This window comes from Rutidosis leptorrhynchoides, chromosome 1, assembly GCF_046630445.1.
Source record: "Rutidosis leptorrhynchoides isolate AG116_Rl617_1_P2 chromosome 1, CSIRO_AGI_Rlap_v1, whole genome shotgun sequence".
NCBI lineage: Eukaryota > Viridiplantae > Streptophyta > Magnoliopsida > Asterales > Asteraceae > Rutidosis > Rutidosis leptorrhynchoides.
The window spans coordinates 729,237,512-729,252,500 of NC_092333.1; positions in this window are offsets into that span (position 1 = coordinate 729,237,512).

Here is a 14,989-nt window from a genome sequence, read left to right on the forward strand (position 1 = left end):
ATTAATTGATTTCGTTGCAAGGTTTTGACCTCTATATGAGACGTTTTTCAAAGACTGCATTCATTTTAAAACAAACCATAACCTTTATTTCATCAATAAAGGTTTAAAAAGCTTTACGTAGATTATCAAATAATGATAATCTAAAATATCCTGTTTACACACGACCATTACATAATGGTTTACAATACAAATATGTTACAACAAAATAAGTTTCTTGAATGCAGTTTATACACAATATCATATAAACATGGACTCCAAATCTCGTCCTTATTTAAATATGCGACAGCGGAAGCTCTTAATAATCACCTGAGAATAAACATGCTTAAAATGTCAACTAAAATGTTGGTGAGTTATAGGTTTAACCTATATATATCAAATCATAATAATAGACCACAAGATTTCATATTTCAATACACATCCCATACATAGAGATAAAAGTCATTCATATGGTGAACACCTGGTAACCGACATTAACAAGATGCATATATAAGAATATCCCCATCATTCCGGGACACCCTTCGGATATGATATAAATTTCGAAGTACTAAAGCATCCGGTACTTTGGATGGGGCTTGTTGGGCCCGATAGATCTATCTTTAGGATTCGCGTCAATTAGGGTGTCTGTTCCCTAATTCTTAGATTACCAGACTTAATAAAAAGGGGCATATTCGATTTCAATAATTCAATCATAGAATGTAGTTTCACGTACTTGTGTCTATTTTGTAAATTATTTATAAAACCTGCATGTATTCTCATCCCAAAAATATTAGATTTTAAAAGTGGGACTATAACTCACTTTCACAGATTTTTACTTCGTCGGGAAGTAAGACTTGGCCACTGGTTGATTCACGAACCTATAACAATATATACATATATATCAAAGTATGTTCAAAATATATTTACAACACTTTTAATATATTTTGATGTTTTAAGTTTATTAAGTCAGTTGTCCTCGTTAGTAACCTACAACTAGTTGTCCACAATTAGATGTATAGAAATAAATCGATAAATATTATCTTGAATCAATCCACGACCCAGTGTATACGTATCTCAGTATTGATCACAACTCAAACTATATATATTTTGGAATCAACCTCAACCCTGTATAGCTAACTCCAACATTCACATATAGAGTGTCTATGGTTGTTCCGAAATATATATAGATGTGTCGACATGATAGGTCGAAACATTGTATACATGTCTATGGTATCTCAAGATTACATAATATACAATACAATTTGATTAAGTTATGGTTGGAATAGATTTGTTACCAATTTTCACGTAGCTAAAATGAGAAAAATTATCCAATCTTGTTTTACCCATAACTTCTTCATTTTAAATCCGTTTTGAGTGAATCAAATTGCTATGGTTTCATATTGAACTCTATTTTATGAATCTAATCGGAAAAAGTATAGGTTTATAGTCGGAAAAATAAGTTACAAGTCGTTTTTGTAAAGGTAGTCATTTCAGTCGAAAGAACGACGTCTAGATGACCATTTTAGAAAACATACTTCCACTTTGAGTTTAACCATAATTTTTGGATATAGTTTCATGTTCATAATAAAAATCATTTTCTCTGAATAACAACTTTTAAATCAAAGTTTATCATAGTTTTTAATTAACTAACCCAAAACAGCCCGCGGTGTTACTGCGACGGCGTAAATCCGGTTTTACGGTGTTTTTCGTGTTTCCAGGTTTTAAATCATTAAGTTAGCATATAATATAGATATAGAAAATGTGTTTAGTTGATTTTAAAAGTCAAGTTAGAAGGATTAACTTTTGTTTGCGAACAAGTTTAGAATTAACTAAACTATGTTCTAGTGATTACAAGTTTAAACCTTCGAATAAGATAGATTTATATGTATGAATCGAATGATGTTATGAACATCATTACTACCTTAAGTTCCTTGGATAAACCTACTGGAAAAGAGAAAAATGGATCTAGCTTCAACGGATCCTTGGATGGCTCGAAGTTCTTGAAGCAGAATCATGACACGAAAACAAGTTCAAGTAAGATCATCACTTGAAATAAGATTGTTATAGTTATAGAAATTGAACCAAAGTTTGAATATGATTATTACCTTGTATTAGAATGATAACCTACTGTAAGAAACAAAGATTTCTTGAGGTTGGATGATCACCTTACAAGATTGGAAGTGAGCTAGCAAACTTGAAAGTATTCTTGATTTTATGTAACTAGAACTTGTAAAATATATGAAGAACACTTAGAACTTGAAGATAGAACTTGAGAGAGATCAATTAGATGAAGAAAATTGAAGAATGAAAGTGTTTGTAGGTGTTTTTGGTCATTGGTGTATGGATTAGATATAAAGGATATGTAATTTTGTTTTCATGTAAATAAGTCATGAATGATTACTCATATTTTTGTAATTTTATGAGATATTTCATGCTAGTTGCCAAATGATAGTTCCCACATGTGTTAGGTGACTCACATGGACTGCTAAGAGCTAATCATTGGAGTGTATATACCAATAGTACATTCATCTAAAAGCTGTGTATTGTATGAGTACGAATACGGGTGCATACGAGTAAAATTATTGATAAAACTGAACGAGGATGTAATTGTAAGCATTTTTGTTAAGTAGAAGTATTTTGATAAGTGTCTTGAAGTCTTTCAAAAGTGTATGAATACATATTAAAACACTACATGTATATACATTTTAACTGAGTCGTTAAGTCATCGTTAGTCGTTACATGTAAATGTTGTTTTGAAACCTTTAGGTTAATGATCTTGTTGAATGTTGTTAACCCATTGTTTATTATAACAAATGAGATGTTAAATTATTATATTATCATGATATTATGATATATAATATATCTTAGTATGATGTATATACAGTTAAATGTCGTTACAACGATAATCGTTACATATATGTCTCGTTTCGAAATCATTAAGTTAGTAGACTTATTTTTACATATGTATTTCATTGTTAATACACTTAATAATATATTTACTTATCATTTAACATAATTAACCAAGTGTATCAATATCTTAATATGATTCATATGTACCTAGTAAGACGTTGTTATAACGATAATCGTTATATATATCGTTTTCGAGTTTCTTAAATTAATAGTCTCATTTTTATGTATATAACTCATTGTTAAAATACCTAATGAGATACATACTTATAATAAAAACATGTTAACTATATATATAACCATATATATGTCATCGTATAGTTTTTACAAGTTTTAACATTCGTGAATCACCGGTCAACTTGGGTGGTCAATTGTGTATATGAAACATATTTCAATTAATCAAGTCTTAACAAGTTTGATTGCTTAACATGTTGGAAACATTTAATCATGTAAATATCAATCTCAATTAATATATATAAACATGGAAAAGTTCGGGTCACTACAGTTTGGGGGTTTGGGGTTTGGGGTTTCGGGTTTCGGGTTTCGGGTTTCGGGTTTCGGGTTTCGGGTTTTGGGTTTCGGGTTTCGGGTTTGGGGCTTGGGGTTTGGGGGTTAGGGGGTTAGGAGGTTTGGGGTTTGGGGTTTGGGGTTAGGGGGTTAGGGGGTTTGGGGGTTGGGGTTAGGGGGTTAGGGGGTTTGGGGGTTGGGGTTAGGGGGTTAGGGGGTTTGGGGGTTGGGGTTATGTAACGACCCGGAAATTTCCAACCAAATTTAAACCTTAATCTTTATATGTATCCGACACGATAAGCAAAATATGTATTGTTGAGTCTAGAAATTTTGAAATCTATATTCGGATAAGCAATTACCCTTTGACTATGCCTGACGATTCATGAACCATTGTTGCAAAATTTTATGTACATATATATATATATATATATATATATATATATATATATATATATATATATATATTTTGTAATGTGTATAAAGATTATATATTATGATTATTAATATTAATATTAATATTAATATCGATATTTGTTAAATTAGTATCTTCAATATATAAAAGTTAATACATGAAGAATAATATAATTACTAATATTATTATTATCATTATTATTATGATTTGTATTAAAGAAAATTATAACTTTAGTCATTACTACAATTATTATTTTAGTTATTATTATCATTAACATTAAAAATCTTTATAGTTATCATTATTATAAATTTGTATTATTATTATTATATATATTTATTACTAATATTATATAATCTATAAATAAAAATAAGGGGGACGAATTTGTTTTGCCTAAACAATAATAGGCTTGATTTATTTTTTTTATTTTTTTGCTATCTGTTAAATTGTTAGAAGTTGATATCATGGATTACAGCAATCCAAATTAGGTAAAGCGTCGGTTTCAATTTTATCCTTTTCTTCTTGATTTTATCCGATCGAATATTTAACAGTTGAATTATAAACCCATTTAAATTATCACTGCTATCGCTAGCCATAGTGTACATTCTCTGTCCAACAAACTCATGAAAACAAACACCTTATAATCACTTTGTACATACTGCAAATTCCATCAAATTGTTCTGTTACCACACAACACCACGAGAACCCAATCACATACTGTCTTCGTTCCTGTTTCCTAGTTATTTTCGAAATCCGATCCAAAACCATCTTCACTTTAACTGCTATCGGATTACTTGAAGTATGCTCGAATCTTGATACAATCGAGACCCACACACACTAACACAGACCCACCTGCAAACTTCCAACGAATCACCATCTTCCATCACCACTTCATCATCCCCAATCCGTCACCTATCTTTCTCTTCCTCTCTCTATTTCTTGTTAAAAACCGCCATTGATCACCACCACAATCACCGGTAACCATCTTTATCATCATCAAACTAATTGGGAGCTATAAGAACAACCACCATCGAAACATCATCATCAATATCTTCTTGTGTTAACCGTCACCATGAAACCACCAAACCCACCACCCTCGACGGTTGTGAACAATTGGTTATCACCAAACATCCTTATAATACCACTGTCTTGTTACTGCATCACTTTCGTTTCTTCCCTTCTGTCAGGGTTCGAGTACCAAACCATCTCAAGCATCATCTTCATTTATTTTCTCTCTATCTCTCTCACTCATATTTTTTTTTACAATCGGAACACCACAACCACCACGCTCGAACCACCTTTACACCGCCACCTTCTATGTTTCTATTTCGGTTGCTGAACCATTAAACGAAATCTAAGAAGAAGATAGAATAGATTCATAAGATATAGATTAATTATATTCAGCAAGTTGGTGATCGATAAGTTATATAAATATAGATATCGAATATTTTAAAAAGTTAGTGGAACAATAACACCAGATATTGGCTGACAAGGGAACACAAGATTTACGGAATTTTTACTAAAAGAATAACACACCCTTTGATGTCGGCTGTTTTTATTTCATAAAAATTCTGGATAAACATCGATATCTCTATTTTAATACAACTTGGGCCGTAATATTTATATCCTGATTGTTCAAGTGGGCCAAAACTATTTTCCTGTTGGGCCGTAGATTGAAGAAGACGTGTATATTATACGAGTTATACGAATTACGGATGGGATAAAAATAGAAAAACGTAAACAGATTAATGGTTATGGGTGTTGTGGGCTTAGCAAGAGGTCATGGGTACAATCCCGGGCTGTGACATATTTTTTTAAAAAGAAGAAGTGAAAATAAGAAACAGAGATATAATGGCATAAGAATAATTCGATCGGGTATTAGTCAGGAAAATTGGAATAGATACATGGTTTAGGGGTGTTTGGTGTTAGATGAAAGATCGTGGGTTCGAGTCCCGGCCTGAGCAGTTTACTCCCTTTTTAGCATTTTAAGGTAGTCTAAAATTTATTATTATTTATAATATCATTTCCATTATTATAATTATTATTACTATTATTATTATTTAAAAAAAAACTATCATTTTTTTTATCAAAACTAATATTATTATTTTTATCATCAATATTAAAATTATTTTTTTTTTTAAATTATCATTAAGAATATCATTTTTAAAATTATTATCATTATTAGTATAATTTTAACATTATTATGATTATTATAAAAATATATCATTCTTAAATTTATCTTCATTATCATTATTACTTTTCATATTAATAATATCATTATAACAAATAAATGATATCTATAAAAGATTATAATTTATACAAATACCAAAATATTTCATATAAATAAATATATTAATCTTAATACCTTATAAAATATATATATAAACTTAGATGGTTAAATGTGATATGTGTTAATATATATATATATACTTGGTATAGGTTCGTGAATCCGAGGCCAACCTTATACTTGATCAATGATGTTATATGTATTTTTACTACAAAATACATTAGGTGAGTATATAGTCCCACTTTTAAACTTTAAATATTTTCGGGATGAGAATACATGTATTTTATGTTTTACAATATGGGCACAAGTAACTGAAAAATATATTCTACGTTGAGTTGTACCACTGGCATACTTCCCTGTAGCTTGGTAACTAATATTTACAGCGGTATTGTAAACGCGAATCCTGTTGATAGATCTATCGGGCCTGACAACCCCAACCGGACTGGACGACCAGTATTCAACGGTTGCACAGTACTTCGTTTCGTGACTACACTTGGTACAGTGTAGTAAGATTTCATATTAAAGGGAATATGCGACGTGATTAATTGTTAAGTATGGTTACCAAGTGCTCAACCACTGAGAATATTTTTATTAAAATGTTTACATATGAAATCTTGTGGTCCATAGTTATAACGCTGCTAGCAACAAACCTATATATCTCACCAACTTTATGTTGACGTTTTAAAACATGTTATTCTCAGGTACGAATTAAGTCTTCCGCTGTGCATTTGCTCAATTTAAGGACATTACTTGGAGTCGACCATCGCAATGGGACCAACTGTTGATGACTTCGTTCGGGAGGATTAGTTCGGGTTACTACAGTTGGTATCAGAGCGTTGGTCTTAGCGAACCAGGCCTTGCATTAGTGTGTCTAACTAGTAGCTGTTAGGATACATTAGTGAGTCTGGACTTTGACCGTGTCTACCTGTCAAAAAGTTTTGCTTATCATTTCTAGTCGTAAATTATTTGCTTATTATCCTTAGGGAATTGCCTGCTTATTATTCATAAGTCTAGACACGTCTTACTGCATCTAGTGCATCGATAGTGTATAGACAAAATTCATATCTTAGCATATCTGTTACTTTGGACTTTAGTTGACATCTTTTCAAAGATTCTCCGTAATTTACGGGATTTTGGTATTATGTATACATATGTAAAGTATGTATAGAAGAATATCAAATCTAACTTCTATAATCTATTTCATACCAAAAATTCATTTTTCCGATTTTACAAGATGGATTCCGCATCTAGTTCGAATTCCTCAGATTATGACGGCTATGCTGATATGGATTTTCATTCAAGCTCCGAAGGCAGCATCACCGGAATGGATCAACCAATCTCCCATCATCTATTCTGGATGAATTGGGGGTGGGTTCGTAATATACTAAGTCACTGGAGACATGAAGAGGGTGATCCCTTCCATCCACCAAATTGTCCTCTTGGCGATGAACCTGAAGCACTTACCGGCGAACCTGTTCGAGAAACCATTTTCTCTCTCATTTCTAGAGTATCTCGTCACGATTATATACTATCCCATATTTCAGATCTTGTTCATTCGCTCACTCCAACCACCAATCATCCCGGTGTACTAGCAGAAGTTAACGAACTTCGCGCTCGCGTGACGGCTTTGGAGAATATGGTGCGAAGGTTACAAACACCAGCAGCAGCACCAGCAGCATAATCCGTACCACCATCATCAACACCGACAGTACCCATATCACCCTCAACCACAACCGCGTCGTAAACCTCAACATCACAATTTGTACCTCGGATATCAACATCACACACCTCAATATCACTATCTGTACTTCGAGTATGATCTTCGTTTTACATATCATTCTATATCGATTATCTTCGCTTTACTTATCGTTCTATCTCATTTATCTTCGTTCGACATGGTAATTATGTAATCTTTAATGTTTTAGAGATCATGTAATCAAGTATTAACGATAAATCAAAAAAAATTTAATATCTTATTGACTCATTAAATCCATGATTACATCCGATGAAAATATATATGCAAGTATATTTTCATAAAGATTGTAATTAAAAATTCTTTTGTACAAACCGTTAATGATGAAAATATTTTAACGGGTGGGTAGTACCCGAGGAATATTTAGAATTCACATTAATAAGTTACACTGTACATTCTTCGAATCTGATTCAACGATCATTTACTATCCTACTTACAACTACCGATATACGTATCCGTTCACCACAGAATAACCATTTTTATTCAAATTTCATATTTGGATTTTTATCTATCAGAATCCAACAAGTGGCATAATGAAGAAAACATTGGATATGATAAAAATTTGTTAGAAACAAATGCGCTAATTAATTGAAATATTGTTAAGATTCCACGCTAACTGTTCCTAGCTAACTGTTCCCAGCTAACTATTAATTCCGAATTACATTTTATTTATTGCAATTTACATTCTCGCAATTTTATTTATCGTCATTTAATTTCTGTTATTTACTTTTATGCACTTTATTTTACGCACTTTAAATAACGGGACACGTACACAAGGTTTTGACCTATCATATCGACCCATCTATATATATATTTCGGAACAACCATAGACACTCTATATGTGAATGTTGGAGTTGGCTATACAGGGTTGAGGTTGATTCCAAAATATATATATACTTTGAGTTGTGATCGACACTGAGACCGGTACACGGGTCACGATACGTATTAATTATATATATTAAATTATATATGAATACATTGAACTGTTGAACTATTGGACCATTGGACAATTGGACTGATAGACTGCTAACTATGGACAAGTAAAATGAATTAAAATATTGATTATAACATATGAAACTAAACTAATCTTCAAGTTTGCCACTTGATTCTATCTTAAACCTCATTTGTATCTCAACGTTTACAATCCGCGTACAAACCTATCAGGATTCTTGAAAATACCTCAATCGAGAAGTTGAACCGACCGCACTTCATCTACAGAAGAAAAGATCTATACACATGAAAAACTCTTGAACCCAAAGTCATAGTTTAACACGTACCGCGACTAATTCTTTAGCATTTATTAGCAAAAACAACCTTACGATTCCTTTTCAAAGTAGCCAATTTTGTCACAGCTTCAGCAGAACAACTTCGACCTTTCATTCGAAAAAGTCTTATTATAACTTTGATATATACGATTGGTTTTCCTCATCGTTACCGGGAAACCTTTCATACTCCGCCATTTTATCATCAGCATTTAATCATCTAAAAACACAATTCGCCCAAAAACACCTCGGATTGATAATCGACGATTCAGATATGACTGCATTAAATGCAGAGGAAACAGTAAAATTTAAGATGGCCTAAATGGCCAAAAGTTTGATGATAAAGAAGGGAATGTTAGGAACGCTCGATAGAAAATTTAGTGCTGAAAAATGGATTGAGCTAACCGTGAAGGAAACAAAGAACAAATACAAGGAATGAACCTGCCTTCAAATAATGCAAATGATTCAGTGTCTGTTGAAACCGTCAGTATGAACCCTACTCCTTATTCTAAACTTTTTCAGATAATATTATTCATCATCATCTTATCTTAGATATTATAAGATATCTTCATATTTTCCGCTATACATATTCTCCATATTTCTAAAGATATTTTCACAACTATTCCTATCTGCAATCATCTATCTCCCCGTAATATCTGCGTTACAACATAAAAGAAACTGTGTTAGTTTCTAAATTCTGAAATCTTCAAGTTTAAAATATGAATGTTTTGAAGCAGTATTGGGAACTGATGCGTGAATTAGTATAATATAATGAAACTTGATCAACTTCATTATATTACAGTAAGTCATGTTGCGTTTCTAATGGAATGTGATGATTCACAGTACCATCATTATGTGCCATGTTACACGGCTCTTACAATCTATCCAATCTCTAAACATATCAAGAAAATATTCTCTTGATGATTCGGTCTTTTCCAGGATATTCTGGTAATTTGACAAATCAAAAATCGTGCCATTACCAATTCTCTCTTAGGACATTAACTATATTCATTTCGAATTTCATACCTACGAATTCCGGACCATTACAAAAGATACTTAGTTGAAAAGGAGGAAAAGAAAAAGAATGAAGCTCCGAAATAGAAATTTGGGGTATAAATCGCAGTAAATGGAAGAGAGTATTAACTGTGGATGATAATGATTATAGAAAACAAAAGCAAGGACATCGAAGTATAAGGAAAGATATAAAACCCAATAATCACCCAGAAACTACAAACCGTGTATATCAATACGTATTGCGACGTAAAGACACGGGAGAATAAGAAATATTATAATTCCAAGAAAATCATAAAAGTGAATAGATTCTTCTGGCGGCAAATGAAAAAGAAGAATGAAAGATATGAAGGTTAGAAGTATAATAAGAATCAGGATTGGATGGAACATATTAAGAATAAGTAGAGGAAGAAAGAATAAAGGTGTGGAGAATAAGGAAAACGAAGGGGGTGGATTTATAGTGAAATATCCGACAAAGAAATCGAAACAGATTACCGCATTAAATCAAAGGATATCCTGTTTCCTAAATCGTCGAAGAACCAAATCTTATTACATAAGATTTTCTTTAAATCCCTTAAATTCCGGAAATCAATCCTAATCACGTCATCGGTTAAAACAATTCCATATTCACTCATTTCATTCTTTTGTGATAGCTTCACTCGTGCGCTTCACATGATCGAATCGTTTTATCCATATCTTCCAATAATGATAAAACTCTATTATTATCTCATATTTGTCAAGAAAACATTCCTATTGTTTCTATGACAACCTCTATCAAATTTCGGGGACGAAATTTCTTTAACGGGTGGGTACTGTAACGACCCGGAAATTTCCAACCAAATTTAAACCTTAATCTTTATATGTATCCGACACGATAAGCAAAATATGTATTGTTGAGTCTAGAAATTTTGAAATCTATATTCGGATAAGCAATTACCCTTTGACTATGCCTGACGATTCATGAACCATTGTTGCAAAATTTTATGTACATATATATATATATATATATATATATATATATATATATATATATATATATATATATATATATATATATATATATATATTTTGTAATGTGTATAAAGATTATATATTATGATTATTAATATTAATATTAATATTAATATCGATATTTGTTAAATTAGTATCTTCAATATATAAAAGTTAATACATGAAGAATAATATAATTACTAATATTATTATTATCATTATTATTATGATTTGTATTAAAGAAAATTATAACTTTAGTCATTACTACAATTATTATTTTAGTTATTATTATCATTAACATTAAAAATCTTTATAGTTATCATTATTATAAATTTGTATTATTATTATTATATATATTTATTACTAATATTATATAATCTATAAATAAAAATAAGGGGGACGAATTTGTTTTGCCTAAACAATAATAGGCTTGATTTATTTTTTTTATTTTTTTGCTATCTGTTAAATTGTTAGAAGTTGATATCATGGATTACAGCAATCCAAATTAGGTAAAGCGTCGGTTTCAATTTTATCCTTTTCTTCTTGATTTTATCCGATCGAATATTTAACAGTTGAATTATAAACCCATTTAAATTATCACTGCTATCGCTAGCCATAGTGTACATTCTCTGTCCAACAAACTCATGAAAACAAACACCTTATAATCACTTTGTACATACTGCAAATTCCATCAAATTGTTCTGTTACCACACAACACCACGAGAACCCAATCACATACTGTCTTCGTTCCTGTTTCCTAGTTATTTTCGAAATCCGATCCAAAACCATCTTCACTTTAACTGCTATCGGATTACTTGAAGTATGCTCGAATCTTGATACAATCGAGACCCACACACACTAACACAGACCCACCTGCAAACTTCCAACGAATCACCATCTTCCATCACCACTTCATCATCCCCAATCCGTCACCTATCTTTCTCTTCCTCTCTCTATTTCTTGTTAAAAACCGCCATTGATCACCACCACAATCACCGGTAACCATCTTTATCATCATCAAACTAATCGGGAGCTATAAGAACAACCACCATCGAAACATCATCATCAATATCTTCTTGTGTTAACCGTCACCATGAAACCACCAAACCCACCACCCTCGACGGTTGTGAACAATTGGTTATCACCAAACATCCTTATAATACCACTGTCTTGTTACTGCATCACTTTCGTTTCTTCCCTTCTGTCAGGGTTCGAGTACCAAACCATCTCAAGCATCATCTTCATTTATTTTCTCTCTATCTCTCTCACTCATATTTTTTTTTACAATCGGAACACCACAACCACCACGCTCGAACCACCTTTACACCGCCACCTTCTATGTTTCTATTTCGGTTGCTGAACCATTAAACGAAATCTAAGAAGAAGATAGAATAGATTCATAAGATATAGATTAATTATATTCAGCAAGTTGGTGATCGATAAGTTATATAAATATAGATATCGAATATTTTAAAAAGTTAGTGGAACAATAACACCAGATATTGGCTGACAAGGGAACACAAGATTTACGGAATTTTTACTAAAAGAATAACACACCCTTTGATGTCGGCTGTTTTTATTTCATAAAAATTCTGGATAAACATCGATATCTCTATTTTAATACAACTTGGGCCGTAATATTTATATCCTGATTGTTCAAGTGGGCCAAAACTATTTTCCTGTTGGGCCGTAGATTGAAGAAGACGTGTATATTATACGAGTTATACGAATTACGGATGGGATAAAAATAGAAAAACGTAAACAGATTAATGGTTATGGGTGTTGTGGGCTTAGCAAGAGGTCATGGGTACAATCCCGGGCTGTGACATATTTTTTTAAAAAGAAGAAGTGAAAATAAGAAACAGAGATATAATGGCATAAGAATAATTCGATCGGGTATTAGTCAGGAAAATTGGAATAGATACATGGTTTAGGGGTGTTTGGTGTTAGATGAAAGATCGTGGGTTCGAGTCCCGGCCTGAGCAGTTTACTCCCTTTTTAGCATTTTAAGGTAGTCTAAAATTTATTATTATTTATAATATCATTTCCATTATTATAATTATTATTACTATTATTATTATTTAAAAAAAAAAACTATCATTTTTTTTTATCAAAACTAATATTATTATTTTTATCATCAATATTAAAATTATTTTTTTTTTTAAATTATCATTAAGAATATCATTTTTAAAATTATTATCATTATTAGTATAATTTTAACATTATTATGATTATTATAAAAATATATCATTCCTAAATTTATCTTCATTATCATTATTACTTTTCATATTAATAATATCATTATAACAAATAAATGATATCTATAAAAGATTATAATTTATACAAATACCAAAATATTTCATATAAATAAATATATTAATCTTAATACCTTATAAAATATATATATAAACTTAGATGGTTAAATGTGATATGTGTTAATATATATATATACTTGGTATAGGTTCGTGAATCCGAGGCCAACCTTATACTTGATCAATGATGTTATATGTATTTTTACTACAAAATACATTAGGTGAGTATATAGTCCCACTTTTAAACTTTAAATATTTTCGGGATGAGAATACATGTATTTTATGTTTTACAATATGGGCACAAGTAACTGAAAAATATATTCTACGTTGAGTTGTACCACTGGCATACTTCCCTGTAGCTTGGTAACTAATATTTACAGCGGTATTGTAAACGCGAATCCTGTTGATAGATCTATCGGGCCTGACAACCCCAACCGGACTGGACGACCAGTATTCAACGGTTGCACAGTACTTCGTTTCGTGACTACACTTGGTACAGTGTAGTAAGATTTCATATTAAAGGGAATATGCGACGTGATTAATTGTTAAGTATGGTTACCAAGTGCTCAACCACTGAGAATATTTTTATTAAAATGTTTACATATGAAATCTTGTGGTCCATAGTTATAACGCTGCTAGCAACAAACCTATATATCTCACCAACTTTATGTTGACGTTTTAAAACATGTTATTCTCAGGTACGAATTAAGTCTTCCGCTGTGCATTTGCTCAATTTAAGGACATTACTTGGAGTCGACCATCGCAATGGGACCAACTGTTGATGACTTCGTTCGGGAGGATTAGTTCGGGTTACTACAGGTTAGGGGGTTAGGGTTTAGGGTTTAGGGTTTAGGGTTTAGGGTTTTAGGGTTTAGGGTTTAGGGTTTAGGGTTTTAGTGTTTTAGGGTTTAGGGGTTTAGGGTTTAGGGGTTTAGGGTTTAGGGGTTAGGGTTTAGGGTTTAGGGTTTAGGGTTTAGGGTTAGGGGTTTGGGGTTTAGGGTTTAGGGTTTAGAGTTTAGGGTTTAGGGGATAGGGGTTAAGGTTTAGGGGTTAGGGGTTAGGGGTTAGGGGTTAGGGATTAGTGTTTAGGGTTTAGGGTTTAGGGGTTAGGGTTTAGGGTTTAGGGTTTAGGGTTTAGGGGTTAGGGTTAAGGTTTAGGGGTTAGGGGAAGTAAGACTTGGCCACTGGTTGATTCACGAACCTATAACAATATATACATATATATCAAAGTATGTTCAAAATATATTTACAACACTTTTAATATATTTTGATGTTTTAAGTTTATTAAGTCAGTTGTCCTCGTTAGTAACCTACAACTAGTTGTCCACAATTAGATGTATAGAAATAAATCGATAAATATTATCTTGAATCAATCCACGACCCAGTGTATACGTATCTCAGTATTGATCACAACTCAAACTATATATATTTTGGAATCAACCTCAACCCTGTATAGCTAACTCCAACATTCACATATAGAGTGTCTATGGTTGTTCCGAAATATATATAGATGTGTCGACATGATAGGTCGAAACATTGTATACATGTCTATGGTATCTCAAGATTACATAATAT